Genomic DNA, 13,884 nt, shown 5'->3' on the forward strand with positions numbered 1-13,884 from the left:
GGGGGGGTGGTGCGGCAGGGGAAGAGTCAGAAGAGGGATATCCCTTCGGACACAAAGAACTACACCAGGTCACACTAATAGGAGACGACATAGCTTTGAGCAGGTCTGTGAACTGTACGTATCAATACATGTGATGTCACTTACAGACATGTCAGTGGGATCCCAGGCTGAGCACCCACAAACAATTCCATAGTGATGTACACTCAGACGCATAACTCAGGTACACAAGCCCAAGGGAAACCAAGGACACACATTAACCTCCAGACATAGGCTGACAGTGACACACACACACACACACACACACACATGCACGTGCACGCAGTGTGGCTGTCAAGGGCCCTACCCTGCCCCCTTCTGTGTCCCCCCCCTCCCCCCAGCGTCCTTCATCACCTCCAGCAGGAACAAAGCTGACCTTTGCCCTCTGGCCTCTGGCCTCTCCTCCCACACCCCCTGCCCAGAGGGAGGAGCTGTTTGAAGTCTGGACTGCAGCTGGGGTTTCCTGTTGCCTGGAGGAATGTGGGAGGACTTGCAGGGGGTGGGGCTAGCCTAGGAGGAGGGATAATGGGGGCCTGGGGGCCTTAGTTCCCACTGTACCACGATAGGCGGGGCTTCCTGCTTCCATGGTCTCTTGGGCCCCCACTCTGAGCTGTTCCCATCCTGGGGAGGGGAAGACCAAGGCCATAACGGGCCTCTTGATCCTGGATCTGTGGCTCAGAGACTTAGAACAGTCCCTCAACCTCTCTTGGACTCAGTTTCTCCTTCTGTGGACTGGGCTGAACCACCCTCTAACAAGCCACACCTCCCCTGAGGTGAGCTCCAAGTCTGAGGCTAGGCCCAGAACTTCTGTCATCAGGGAAGGCAGTGCCCATCCCTACCCAAGGCTCATTTCATGCTGCCCTTCCCATGAGCCCCAACAACCAAGGGCCCGGCTCCAGACTGCTGTGACCTCTCATTTATTGTCGTTATTATTATCATGACTCAATCCCTCAGCATGCCCTTGTCAGTTTTCAAAGCGAATTCTTGTGCCCGGTAAATCTCCCTGGCTGTGCCGGGAAGACAGGGAAGGAATTACTCTTCCATTTTACACATGTGGTAACTGAGACTCAGAGAGGTTAAGGACACACAAGTAGAAGCAGAAGCAGAAGCAGATCTGTCTGGTTCCTATTCCCACATGGCCTCCAAACTGTCTTGCCACACGGTTTTAGCCCTAGACTCTCCCCTCCACTTCCTAGGGTCTAGGTATACCACCTACTGCGTACATTAAAACAGAAGTGGTTGTAGTGAGCTGAGCCCAGAAAGGGATGATGCAGACTCTTCCAGAACCTGGGTCCTCTTCTTCACATCTGCCTTCTTGGGGGGGGGGGGGAGCTTACAGCTCCCCTGCCCAGCCAGTAGTGACCATGACACTATTTCAGAGGACTGGGTAGCCCCTTTTAGACTGCCGCTACTGGAGCAGGCATGGAGATTAGACACTAGGTGGCAGCAGCAGCCCACGGGAAGAATCAGTTTGAGTTTGTCTGAGAAGACCCCCCCCCCCCCACACCCCCACTCCCCACACCGCACGCGATTTAGAGAAGCTCCAAGAGAAACACCAGCCTCCAAATGACTGGAAAACCTGGTAATGCTCGGTTTCCAGTGATGTTCAATACCTTAGGTGCTAATAGTACCCACCCTCTCTGGGGAGGGGACAGCCTGAAGCAGCCTGGGGGGGGAAGGTGCATGCTTGGAGACACAATGGAACTTCAATTCCTCTCTGCCATGGCCTGCCCAGCTGATCTTCCCCTCTGCACCTCGTCATTAAACCTCTCATGTCTTTTGCGAATTCCTCTTCATCTCAATCTACCTGGGGTTTCTCATCTCCCCTAAACCATCAGGTACTACCCCACCCAACTTCCTCCCAACACTTGATTCAGACAGGGTGGGATCTTCAGCTCTGTGGCAAAGCCTAGTGAGTAAGGATGGTGGTGGGGGGGCGGCAGGTGTAAAAGAAAGGGAAACCTGAGCCTCTTCCACCCTCCCAATGCTAAAGTCGCTCCCGTGGGGGACCAGCTAGAGCAAGATGCAGAAAAGCCTCATCTACTTGTGATAACTTTAGAACCAGGCTTTGGACCTGCAAAGAACCCCTAACAACTTAAACCACTGCTTTCATTAATATCTGACCTTATAAGACTTCCCATTCAATGAATAAATCTTTGAACCCAAGGCTTGCCTGCAAAGAGGAGCTGCTCCCAAATGGGGGCCTCTCCAGCTGGCCATGCCAGCCCCATGATGCCAGATCAATAGGTGCACTGTTTAGAGTCCTAGGTCTGTCTCATTGCCGTTGCCCTCCCCGCCCTCCCCCATCAAAGGGCCAACAGAGAGTGGCCCCCAGAACCCCCTTTTTTGCCCTCTGGGGGTTTCAGACTGTCCTGAAGAGGTGTAGGGAAGGTGGTGACAGGGAGCTACAGTTGGTGAAATGTCACCACCTGCCTTTGTCACACGCTGGCCATCACACGGCAGGGCCAAAGGAGGAGTCAGAAACAGGTGGGCCAAGGACAAAGGCACTGCTGGAGGAACTTCAGACATGGAGCAAGACAGACAAAGCCAGCAGACACAGGGCAAAGGAATGTCAGACACACAGATGAAATGGGACTCGCAGAGTACCAGTCAGGGCTGATGTTGGTAGATACTGAGGACAGGACAGTGATCCTGCATTATTCATTTTGGTGTCCCCTGTGAGCCCTGCATATCTCAGTTAACATGTGTTGAATTAAAGTACCGAGGGAGGATACACAGATGCTGGGAATGAAGGTCAGACAGAGACCTGGGAGTCACAACTCCCTGTCATGGCCCAGAGATTAAGAAGTGGGCTTTGGGATCAGACAATTCCTGCCTGGTCTGGCTGGGCTCTACCAGTTCCAAATGAGGGGACCCGAGCCTCACTGCCCTCATCCCTAAAGTGGAAATGGTAACAGCACCATTTCACCAGGTCCTTTTGGGACTGAAGGGTCCTGCTGTGTCCAGTAAATGGCAGCAGCAGCAGCAGCAGCAGCAGCAGCAGCAGCTTTCCTTCCTGGGCTGTCCAGCTACTTCCCTTTGGTAACCAGGCCCAGGCAGGGCACATTCCCATCTGTGGGGATAGGCCAGGCAGGGGGCCCAGAGCTAGGGGCTGGATAACAGATGTGACCTGAAGAGGAGGTAGGTGAAAGTGCTGAACCCAGCCCCCTGGCCGCAGCAGGGGTTCTGAACTGTTGAATGCGAATCTTGCTTCCTGAAAAAACCAAAATGCTCAGTAGAATTCAGGAAGGGGGGAGGGGTGCCATTTGTTGATTATCTAGGACTTTGGTGCCCTGGCCGCCCTTGGACTTCTAGGAAAACTAGGAGGTGGAGGGGCTAAACCCAGAGCTCAGAGTTTGGGACGGGGGTCCCTGAATGAGGAGGAAGCAGTGGTGGGCTTTGAGGTTTCTGGAGCAGCCCTCCCGTCAAAAACCGTTGTGCTTTACTCAATAGGAAACCTTTTCAGAGACGAAGAACGTCCCCAGACTCAGAAAGCGAGTCCTCCCCTCTCTCTTTTCCGTCTATCATTTAATTGGGGCGCCCCAGAAAGTCGCAGGCCCTTTGGCTAATCCCTTGATTCCCTATTCGACTCATTCCATTCTCAGACCCCGCCCCTTCGCTCCCACCCGCAACCTTCGCTCGAGCCAGAGCCTCCCGCGGAGAACAAGGAACGTGGGAAACATCCCTAATCCTTGAGGAGAACCAGCACCCTTGGTAAACGAGGACGCACCCCCGCCAGAAGGGCCCGCGCGCTGTCCCCGCGGGCCCAGGGCCGCGCCGTCGGAGCAGCCGGCGCGGCCCCGCCCGCCCCGCTCGCCGAGCGGCCGGGGTGGGGACTACAAGTCCCGGCGTGCCGCGCGCGCGCTCCCCCCTGGGGTTCCGGATGGTGAGCGGCGAAGGTAAGGCGAGCTCGCAGAGGCAGCGGCGGCGGCGGCGGAGACGGAGAGAGGCAGGCAGGCAGGGCGAGGGCGAGAGACGGAGGGAGGGAGCGAGCGAGGCAGACCAGACAGACAGACAGGCGGGCGGGCGGGCGGGCGGGCGGGCAGAGCGAGCCACCCGCCAGGCTGCGCTCAGCCCCGCTCGCAGCGGAGAGAGCAGAAGGCAGGAGGAGGGAGGGGAGGAGGAGGAGGGAGGGAGAGAGGGAATCCAGCTACCACCACCCAAAGCCAGCGTCTGCTTTCTGTCCTCATTTCCTTTTCCCACCCAGCTCGGAAAGCAGAGAAAGGCAGAGAGAGCGAGAGATAGAGACAGTCAGAGAGACAGACAGACAGCCAGAGAGCGGGAGGGAGGAGGGCGGAGGAGGAGGAGCAGGAGGAGGACTACGCGGGGCGCGTTCCCTCCCAGGTTTGCAATGGGGGGGTGGGGGCGGGGGTGTCCAGGGCTGTGAGAGTGTGTGCGCGGCGGGGGGAGCGAGGGGGGCACAGAGAGCGAAGGAGTGATCGAGGTGGGGGGGGCGCCGCGGGAGCGGGGGGCCGTGTCCAGCGGAGTTAGCGGCGGAGAATGTGAGCCGAGACGCGAGCCATGCTGTCAGCAACGGCGGGCGGCTCAGGGCTCCTCCACGACTCCTCTCCCCAGCAGCCGGGCTCCCGCGTCGCTGCCGCCGCCGGAAGACAGACGCCCCCCAAAGCCCCTCGCCTGGCTCGGACCCACGGAGCCGGCAGCCCAGCACTCCGGTGAGTGGCGCCTCCTCCCCAGCCCTAGACCCCGCTGGGGACCGGCCGGCCGGGCTCTTTTGTGCAGCGCACCGGGGGGGGGCCCGCGCCCCCTCCGCGCGCCCCGGTCCGGTCCGCGGGACCCGGTGGCTGCGGTGCCCGCGGTGCGATCGGTCTTTGTTTCCACCGGGGCCCGCGGCTCGGCTGGGCTCGGCTCGAAGCCTGGCAGGCAGCGCCGGGAAGGGGGAGGGGGAGGTGGACGAGAAGGGGGGGTGGGGAGGGGGGGTTCTCGGGTTTCCTGGCCGCCCCGCAGCTCCCCCGGCTCGGGGGCGAGGTGCGCGCCCAGCGCTGCCGCGCGCCCCCTCCTCCTTCCTCCTCCCTCGGTCTTTGGATTTAAAACTGCAATTTGCTCTCCAGCTTGCTGAGAATGTGGGGGGGGGGGAATGAAGGGGGGACCGTGGGAGCGGAGAACAAGGCTGGATTTTAGGAACGGCGCTGGGAAAGGGGGAGACTGCGGAGGGAGGAGCCCCTCCCCTCCAACCCCCAAATCCCAAGGTTCCGCTGGTGCTCTGGGAGTTGAGGGGCGGGGACCTAATGACCCGGAGGGGGTGTGGGGCGGAGGAGGGATTTGGGGGTGGCCAGGGCCGGAGGGGTTGGGCCGCATGCCCGGTTACCTGGCGAACAAAGTCGGCTCACTTTTGCATAAATAAATAAATAATCGCCTATCAATGCGTTTCCTCTGGGGCTCTGATTGAATCGGGCCCCCTCTTCCCCAGGGGGTGGGGTGCTGAGTGACAGCTGTCAGCCCCCTGGGCCCGAAGCTGGGGGTGAATTGCTGAATCCCTGTGCCTTTTGGCTGAGTGCGCCTTCTCCTGCTGGGTCCTGGTCCCCGGGCAGAGCCAGAGGGGCAGGGGGCTGGCTCTGAGTCTAGGAAATAACCTTGTTTCCTGTTCTACAGGAAAAGGGACAGCAACCCAGAGTTTGGGGGCTGGGGATGAGGACTGATGGGAGCTGGAGGGGTTCCCTAGCAGCTTGACCCCCCCAGCCTCCTGCCAGGCAAAGGGGCCAGCTGAGGGAGGAAGGATGTGGGCCTTGCTGGCCGGAGGCGGGAGCTGGGGCTGTCCCTGAGGCGGGCAGCGGGCACAGAGCGGGAGGAGGGAGAGAGAAAGAGAGAGAGAGAGAAGCGGGGGCGGGAATTCTCTACCGCAGACCCTGGGGGCCAGGGCCAGATGTGGAGGGGTGGGGAGTCCCCCCTCCCTCCTAGCTTGGGGGCCCTGGGGCTGGGCTGGGAGGGGCTGAGCCTGGTGCCCTCGGTTCTGCACCAGTGCCTGACTGGCAGGGCCAGCTGAATTTGGGCCCAGGCGTCACCCTGGGAGGCAGGGCCAGGCTGCACCAGCCTGGTCCCTGAGCACAAGGAGGGACCCTTGGGGGGCCTGTGCCTGTCTGGCTGGGCAGGCGTTTCCCGCCGGACCAGTTGGTGTCAGGCGGGACTTGGCCCCAGCTCCCTGGGCAGAGCTCAGGGTGTGAGGACAAGCTTTGCCTCCGGGTCAGGGTGGCCACATTTTGTCCGCTGCTGCTGCTGCTGCTGCTGCTGCTGCTGGCGGGGCGGGGGCATGTGCCCGGGCCTGGGCAGAGTCCTGCCAGGAGTATTTGGGGTGTTTCTATTGTTGGCTTGTTCCTGTTCCTTGTGGCCCCGTGTGTGTGTGTGTGTGTGTGTGTGTGTGTGTGTGTGTGTAACTGTGTGAGCTGGGGCTTTTAAGTGAAAGATTACCAGTCTGTCCATCCCCCCCACCCTTGGCTTGGAGGCTGGGTTGTGGTGGTGAGCTGTGGGGGGACCCCCCAGGTGGCATGTGCACGCTGCTTGCCATCTCCTTCCTTTGAGCAGATGTATATTTATTTTTATAGCAATGGAAAATCAAACTGGATAGTAAGTTGAATTCATTTTTTTTCTCCTGCTGTGTCAATAGTTGGAATAACCCCCAGAGACTGGCGAACTTCTTGCCCCAGAGCTCTTACCCTTCAGAGGTTACAGAGATCCGTGAGGGTATGAGCTTAGGGGGACCAGTGGGCCCCAGTCCAAACCAGTGACTCTTGTTTCTCTTGGTCTGGCACTGGGGCGGGTGTGGGGTGGGCAGGTGTCGCCCCCTCCCCAAACATCCCCTCTATTCCCCAGGGTGTTGTCTGGCCTCACAGTCACCTCCTTGGTCAGTGCCTAAGCTGTGCCCAAGCCCTCGGGGACATTCTCCTGGTGGGCTCCCTCCTCCTGCCTGGGCTCCGGGCCCACGTGCTGATATTTATTTTCTGTAGTAAAATCCATTTTTAATGCCGTTACTTTTGAAATAATATAGAGAGAAACAAATGTGATGTGTTTAAGTTGCCCTCTGTGAGTTTTTAATGTGATCTATGGCTGAGGTAGTGATGGAAGGAGCTGTTGGGCTTGGAGAAATTTGGTGTCATAAAGAAAAAGAGCTTGCTGTTTATTACGGTTGCTGGGCTGGGGGGTCTGGAACAGGGTCGGGGTGCAGGGAGCCCCACACCCCCAGGTGCTGTGGATGGACAGTGCTGCGTCTCAGTTTGGCAGTATGTGTGGTCCATGATTATTTTGCATTGCTTCCCAGCCCTTGGCTGGGACTTGGATGAGGGGGCTTGGGAGTTGGGGGGCTGTTTCCCCCATTCCACCTGCTTAGATCTTGGCAGGGAGGCTTCTGGACGCCCTGCTGAGCTAAGCGGAGGTGTACTGTTGGGAGGTTGGCCTTGGACCCTACAGGAGATTAAGGGATGGGATCTCCACCTGAGGTTGTGGCTATTCTGCAGGCTGGAGGGGCCAAACGTCCCTGGCTGGCAACTTGTGGGAAGGGGTGGGGGGGGAGGGGGTTGCTGCTGCTGTGGATTCGCAGAGCCCTAGAGGGACATTGCTGGTTCTCAGATCAGTCTAGAGCATTGACTTTGAGCCACTCCCTCCACTTGCTTCTGTTCCCAGTTGGATAGGGGCTTTCTCCAGGCAAACCTGATCTCCCTTATTTCCCTCCAAACCCCCGATGTCCCACCCCCAGGCCAACTTTTTTGTTTGTTTGTGGAATACAGAGCTCTGCGTCTCATGCCAGTCACCCTAGAGCAGGGGGTGCCATGCCATGCCTTCATACCAGATGACCAGACTCTTCTGGTCTGGTTGAGTGAGGTCAAGCAGACTCACTATTATGGGATGGAGCCCAGCTCTGTCTCTGGGTCCCCTGGGTCTCTTGGGACAGCTCTGGAGAGGGCGAAGCCAGGATGGGGACTGCAGGAGGGAGGAAGGAGAACATGGTTGCTAATGCCAGCATGTGCCCCCCCCACCCCCCGCCCCAGGGAGAGAGCTGGGGGAGGGGAGTGGGGGGAGCAGAGAGACCCGGACTGCCACATGCCAGGTGGAGAGAGGGAAAGATGGTGGCAGAAGCCAGCGATGAGGTGGTGAGAGAGCAAACAGGCAAGGAGAAGAGCCAGTATCACAGCCCCTGGAGGTGGGGCCCAGGGGACCAAGAAGGCCTAGGCACGTGCTGTTCCCGACCCTACAGCCTGAAATGATGAGGCGTTGTTTTTGGAGGAGAGACAAGCAAATGTCTCTGGGAAGAGGGAGGAGGACAGGTGGAATAGGAAGAGAGGGAAAGACTCTCACAGGAGGAGGGAGAACAGGGAGACAGGGGGATTCCAGGGGTCACTTGACTAATGGTCGTGCCCAGGGCAGCGGCTCCTCTCTGCCTTTTCCAAATGTCTGGGAACAGAGCAGAGCTATTCTTTGGACCTGGGGGCGGGGCCTGAAGCAGGTACAATGCCCCACAGGTTGTGCACACACTCTAGGCCAGGAGGCACGTGGGGTTTTAAAGGCAGGGACCATTAGGGTTCTAGAGACGTCAGGGGCATCATCCAGTTGGACCCCCTCCCCCAACCTTGTTTGACAGGAGAAAACCAAGTCTAGAGAAGGGAGCCATTTGCCCAGGGTCACAAATACTCAGCAGTGCCAGGCCTGGGACCTAGGCTCTTTGCACTCTACCGCTCTGTAGTTAGAGAATAGGAACAGCTGCAGGGGGCCTCCTGGGTGCAGTGGGGGACTGGAGCCCGGAGAGAGGAGCAGGCGGGCACCCTTGTGGCCAGAGCCCCCCCAGGGGAGGGGGAGGCGCCGCTGCCGGGAGAGAGAGGGAGGGAGGGGAGAGAGGAGGGGAAACAGTGAGTCAGGCTTCCAAGAGCTGAGGATGAGAGAGCCAGAGCTGGGAGGGAGAGGGCAGGGAGGACTGCTCAGAAGCTCAGAGAGGGAGGGGGCCCAGCCGGGGGCAAGGAGAGCTCTAGAGGGAGGGAGCCAGCCTCTGGCCCTGGCCCAGCGGTAGGGCTACGCGGAGGGAGCAGCCAATATGGCCTTTGCTTGTGGTAGGTCAGCGTCCCTTTCTTTCCCTAGGATTCCACGCCAAGGTCTCAGGAGGAATAACTGTGTTCTCCCCTCCCTTCCTCAGTTTCCCCATCCCCTGTGAGCCTGTGGGATTTGGACTATTCTTGGAGAGGGAGTAGGGGGCTCAGAGCCAACTAGGAGGGTCCTGAGGGATGGATGTCACTTCTAGCTCCTGACCGTGAGCTGGAGGTACTCTGGGAGCCTGTCACTGTCCCTCTTAAGTCCTCTGAGTTACCAAGTGGAGGTGTGGGGGTGCAGGCCAGGAATGCTGGGGTGCACTGTGTGTGTGTGTGTGTGTGAGAGAGAGAGAGAGAGAGAGAGAGAGAAAGGATGAGGTGCTGGTCTGGCAATGGTAGGTGAGCTTCCCGGGGCCTCTCAGGACGGCCAGTGCCTAGACAGGATCACAGTGCTCACATGTCTAGAACCAACCTCCACTTGAGGAGGGGGAGATACTGCTATATTCCCCCTATATCCCTATGGGTCAAAGGCTCTAGAGAAGCTGGGAGGTGGGAATAACCCCTGTGGGAGCCAGTGAGAATTGCCTGTGCAGCCCTGCATGCCTAGAGCTGAGACCAGAACTAGAACCATCCCCAGGGACTGCCTGGAAGAGAGGAGGGACGGACCCCCCCCCCACCCAGCTGACAAGAAGCTGTGGCTCTTAGCCCCTCCTTCTCCCAAGACCTAGCACCCCCCCCCAACCCCTCCTTCCTGGATCCCAGCATCTCTGCCATTGGCTAGAGGACAAGAAAGGTGGGCACTGAGGATCCCTCTCCTGCCTGGCCCCGCTTTGGTAGAGGGGTTGGTGAAGCGAGGGTAAAGTGAGGCCCTCTGCCTCCCCCCTTACATACACATACACACACTCAGCTGCAGTGAGGCCCTGCTTTCTCTCCCCTTTCTGCTCTGGGGTCCTTGGCCTGGGAGCCCAGAGGAGGGGCTGCTTCTGCAGCTGGCTAGCCCCGAACTCCCAGCTCAGCCCAGCTGCTACTGAAGCTTCCAGAAGCTGCAGCTCTGCATCCCCTCCCCACCCCTGAGCCAGGAGAGGCCTTTGCTGACCTGGGGGAGGGTACCTTGGGAAGCGAGTGGGCACCCTTAGAAGGACTAACACAGACAACCAGACAGATGGGTGGTGGAACAGATGGACAGAGACACCCACGCACAGGCAGACGGAGAGAGACGGACAGATGGACCAGGACAGGGAGAGACGGACAGACAGAGGTGCTGGCAGAGAGAGGAGGAGTCTGAAAAATGGAAGGGCCTGGGGAGAGACAAACAGACAGAGAGACTGAGACGTGGAGACACAGAGATACCAGAAGGGAGATGAGGTGACTGAGATAGGAGGAGGAGAGACATGGGGAGAGAATGAGAGACAGGAAGAGATAAAGAAAGGGGGAAACCCAGACGGAGAGAAAGAGAGAGGGGAGAGGCGGAGAGGCTCGAGGCTACAGACCACAAACAGGGATTTGATGAGAATCTGGAAGGTGTTTTCTCCTGCTTCCCTCCCCAAACCCTTGGGCCAGCCAAGTCTCCATTCCTTCCACCCCCGGCTCAGTTTCCAGCTGCTAAAGAGGTCAGAGAGAAAGAGAGAGAACAAGAAAGAGAGAAGCGCGCAGAGACCCCCCTCCTCCCTGCTGTTTTTGTGGGGGAAGGAGTTGCTGGGGCAGTTTCCCCAGCTCTGACCCCTATCCCAGGGTGGACACCCCTCTTGTGTCAGAAAACATCACACTCCCCACTCACTGGGTGTGCATCTCCTTGTGTAAATGCACCCCCATACTCATATCTGTACACACACGCACACACACACACACACACACACACACACATACTTTGTGACATATGAATCTCACCCTTGCACTCGCCCCACGTCTCAGAAACGTAACTGGGGAATTCATGCCTGTGCTTCCTTACCCATATAGGCAGTGACACACATGCCTCGTCATGGGATGTCAGGACATTGACACGCGCACACACGCAGTCACACTCTCACCCATATACAGTGGCACTCATACCGGAGCAGAGGGAGGGCTCTTTCTGGAGGTGAAGATCAGTGTTCGCAGGTGTCTGGGTGGGGGGGTGGTATGCCCTCCCCGTCCTTCCCAGCTGGCAGGGTGGGGAGGCTGGCGGCCCTCTCAGCCACTGGGAGTCTTCCTAGGGAGTTGGCTGGTGGGTTGGGTGGTGTCAAAGAGCTATCTGAAAGTTGGTCAGGGTGAGTGTGTGCACGTACACACACATGGGCACACGTGTATAGGTACAAGATGGCAAGTATCTGTTGTGTGTGTGAGAGAGGAGCGCGTGTGAGGTGGGAGATGTGGGTGCGACGGGGAGATCCAAGGTGCGTGGACTCTGTGGGTATATGTGTGATAGCTACTTGGCAGGTATGTACATGCGCATGTATGTATATGTGACAGGTGCGAAACCTGGTTTCGCAGAGTGGGAGTGTACCTAGTGGGTGTAGGGACTTGTAGCACTTGTACGTGAGGGTACAGGGCCCTGGGGGTGAGCTACATGTATGTGAGGGTGCAGTGTTATGCAGATGTGAAGGTGCGGGGGTGTAGGGGGGTGTAGGCAGTGTGCACAGGGGTAGCTGCCTGTGTGAGGCTGTGAGCTTGCAGCCAGGGCTGGAGGGCTGTTTTCCAAGGCCAGGATGCCGCTTGAACAGAGGCCATCAGCATGAACACATGCAAAGGGGCTCCAAGGCTCACAGTTGGGCACTGACCCACACAGACGCACAAGGACAGACATACCCGCCCCTGTCCTCCCTCTTCCTCTCTCCTGGCGTCAGTGGTTTTCAAAGGAGCCTCCATGAGGACTGTTTGCTGTGCAGTTCCCCCCACCCCCCAGCCTGTGCCTCTTCAAACACAGTGATGCCCTCCAGGCAGCTTTGTGGAGGCTCCTGCCTCAACCATCTGAAGGCAGATGGGTGGGTTGAGATCCGCTGCTGCCCCCCAGGGAGCGAGGAGGCGGCTCTGCTCCTCTGGCCTGGGCACAGGCTGAGACAGATGGACAACCCCCCCCCCCGTACCCCCCACTCTGTTCTCCACACCCCCGCACAGGGTCTGGGGGTGGGCAGGCATCCCCACCCCCAGAAGAGGGGTTCTCGCAGGCAGTTCTGAGCAGAGGTTAGGACTCTGCCCATCATCTCCCCGGAGGGACACCTGTCCTCCCGCAGCCCCATCATGTGTCTGAGCACAGGGACCCAACTATAGCCCCCAACACCTGAATATACAGCTGCCCCTCCCTTACTCACAGCTCCAACGCCCCTGAATACACAACTGCCCCACCTATAACACAGCCCCAACACTTCCACAAACATACCACCTCTCCACATAATCTACTTTTCTGACATCCAGCTGCCCCACATACACACACAGCCCCGTCATGCCCCCAAACACACAACTGCCACCCACCTCCCCACAGAGACACATAGATACAGCCCTAGCAGTGAACCCAAACCCAGGTTGTGATGATCCCCAGCGTACTCCCAAACACCCAGGACCCAACACCCACACACTTAGCAACTCCCTCTTTAAACCGGCACCTGCCCAGATCCCCCCAGAACCCTGCTGCAGCCCTAATACCTTCGGCTTCCTCAAACTCTCAGAGCAGCAACACCTCACCGGACACATACACGGACTCCTTGCGGCCCTAATGTTTCCCCCACCTGCAGCCCAGCACCTCCCTAAACACACCAATCCAATCCCTACACCTTTCCAAACACACAACTTCCCCCCACCCACATCACATATACGCACACTGCCCACTCAACACACAAGGACGCTCCCTGCAGCCACACCATTTACCTCAGACGCGCAGACATGGCTTGAGTTCTAGTATACTTCTAAACAGATGATGTCCCCCCAGCTTCTCGTACCTTCGCAGGCATGCACATACACGCATACTCCCCATAGACCCAGCACCCCAACAGGCAGTCCTCTGTATATCCCCAGTAAGCCCCAGCTCCAGTCCTTTCCTCAGCCATCCAGGGGCCCAGGGACAGCCCTACACCTCTCCAGGCACACATAGCAGCAGCTTGGTGACAGCCCATTCACCCCCCCAGAGCCCACAAGCGGCTCTTCCCTGCCCTGTCGCATACCCCACCTCAGTTGCTCTGCAGCCCTCACTCCCAGCCCCAAACATGCCCCGCCCCCAGCACTCTCCATCGCGGCTCCCCCCCCAACCTCTGCTCTGGGGGGCCCCCTCCCCCAGACACCCTCCCAGACAGCTTCAGTCAGCCCTGCACACACCCTTGCTCACTCTTGTGCGCTCTCTCTCCTCTGCTATCCAGCACCCCCCTCCTCCAACTTCCCGGGGCCTCCTCTGCCTGGGGAGGCACCTCCGCCTCCCTCACTGCCCCAGGCCTTTCATTCCTGGACAGTGAGCCTGTACATCTGGTTCAAAGCTGCCCCACCCGAGACCCTGGGCTCTGGACACCTTGGCCTGGGCTTTGGGGGCTTGGGGCCTCTTTGGGGGCTCTTGGCACCTGGTCACCCTGGTCTCACAGCCAAGAACTCTGAGTACCCAGCTTTTCCCTGGATCTGGCATATATGTTGGGGGGGGGGTGCAGGGGGATTTACCCCCAGCCTGCACAATCTCAGGTGCTTGCCAACCCCCCACCTTGGCTTACCTGAGAGGGACATTGGGCCTGGGGCTTCAGGGAGAGAGATGGGTGAGGTGTTGGCTTGACACACTCCCTGCCCCCCCACCTTCATTGCCCCCCCCCCCCCTCAGATCTGGCTTCGGGGCTTGGTCTCCCTGGGAGTCAGTTCCGACAGTGAAGGTTAC

The 13,884-nt window shown here is 58.8% G+C and overlaps 1 protein-coding gene across 9 annotated transcripts in view; it reads left to right on the top strand.

Moving 5' to 3' along the window:
* Positions 1 to 3,899: 3,899 nt before the first annotated feature.
* Positions 3,900 to 13,884, top strand: part of AHDC1 (AT-hook DNA binding motif containing 1) — a 64,361-nt gene continuing 54,376 nt past the window's right edge. For 6 of the 9 annotated variants that reach the window (XM_047870506.1, XM_047870502.1, XM_047870505.1 and 3 more), the window contains exons 1-2: positions 4,174 to 4,380; positions 4,612 to 4,709. The gene's annotated coding sequence lies outside the window, so the exon portion shown is untranslated. Of the gene's footprint in view, positions 3,936 to 4,173; positions 4,381 to 4,611; positions 4,710 to 13,884 lie in introns of those variants that run through there. The other 3 variants (XM_047870500.1, XM_047870504.1, XM_047870501.1) reach the window with 3 other exon arrangements.

Source organism: Prionailurus viverrinus, chromosome C1 (genome assembly GCF_022837055.1).
Source record: "Prionailurus viverrinus isolate Anna chromosome C1, UM_Priviv_1.0, whole genome shotgun sequence".
NCBI classification, from domain to species: domain Eukaryota; kingdom Metazoa; phylum Chordata; class Mammalia; order Carnivora; family Felidae; genus Prionailurus; species Prionailurus viverrinus.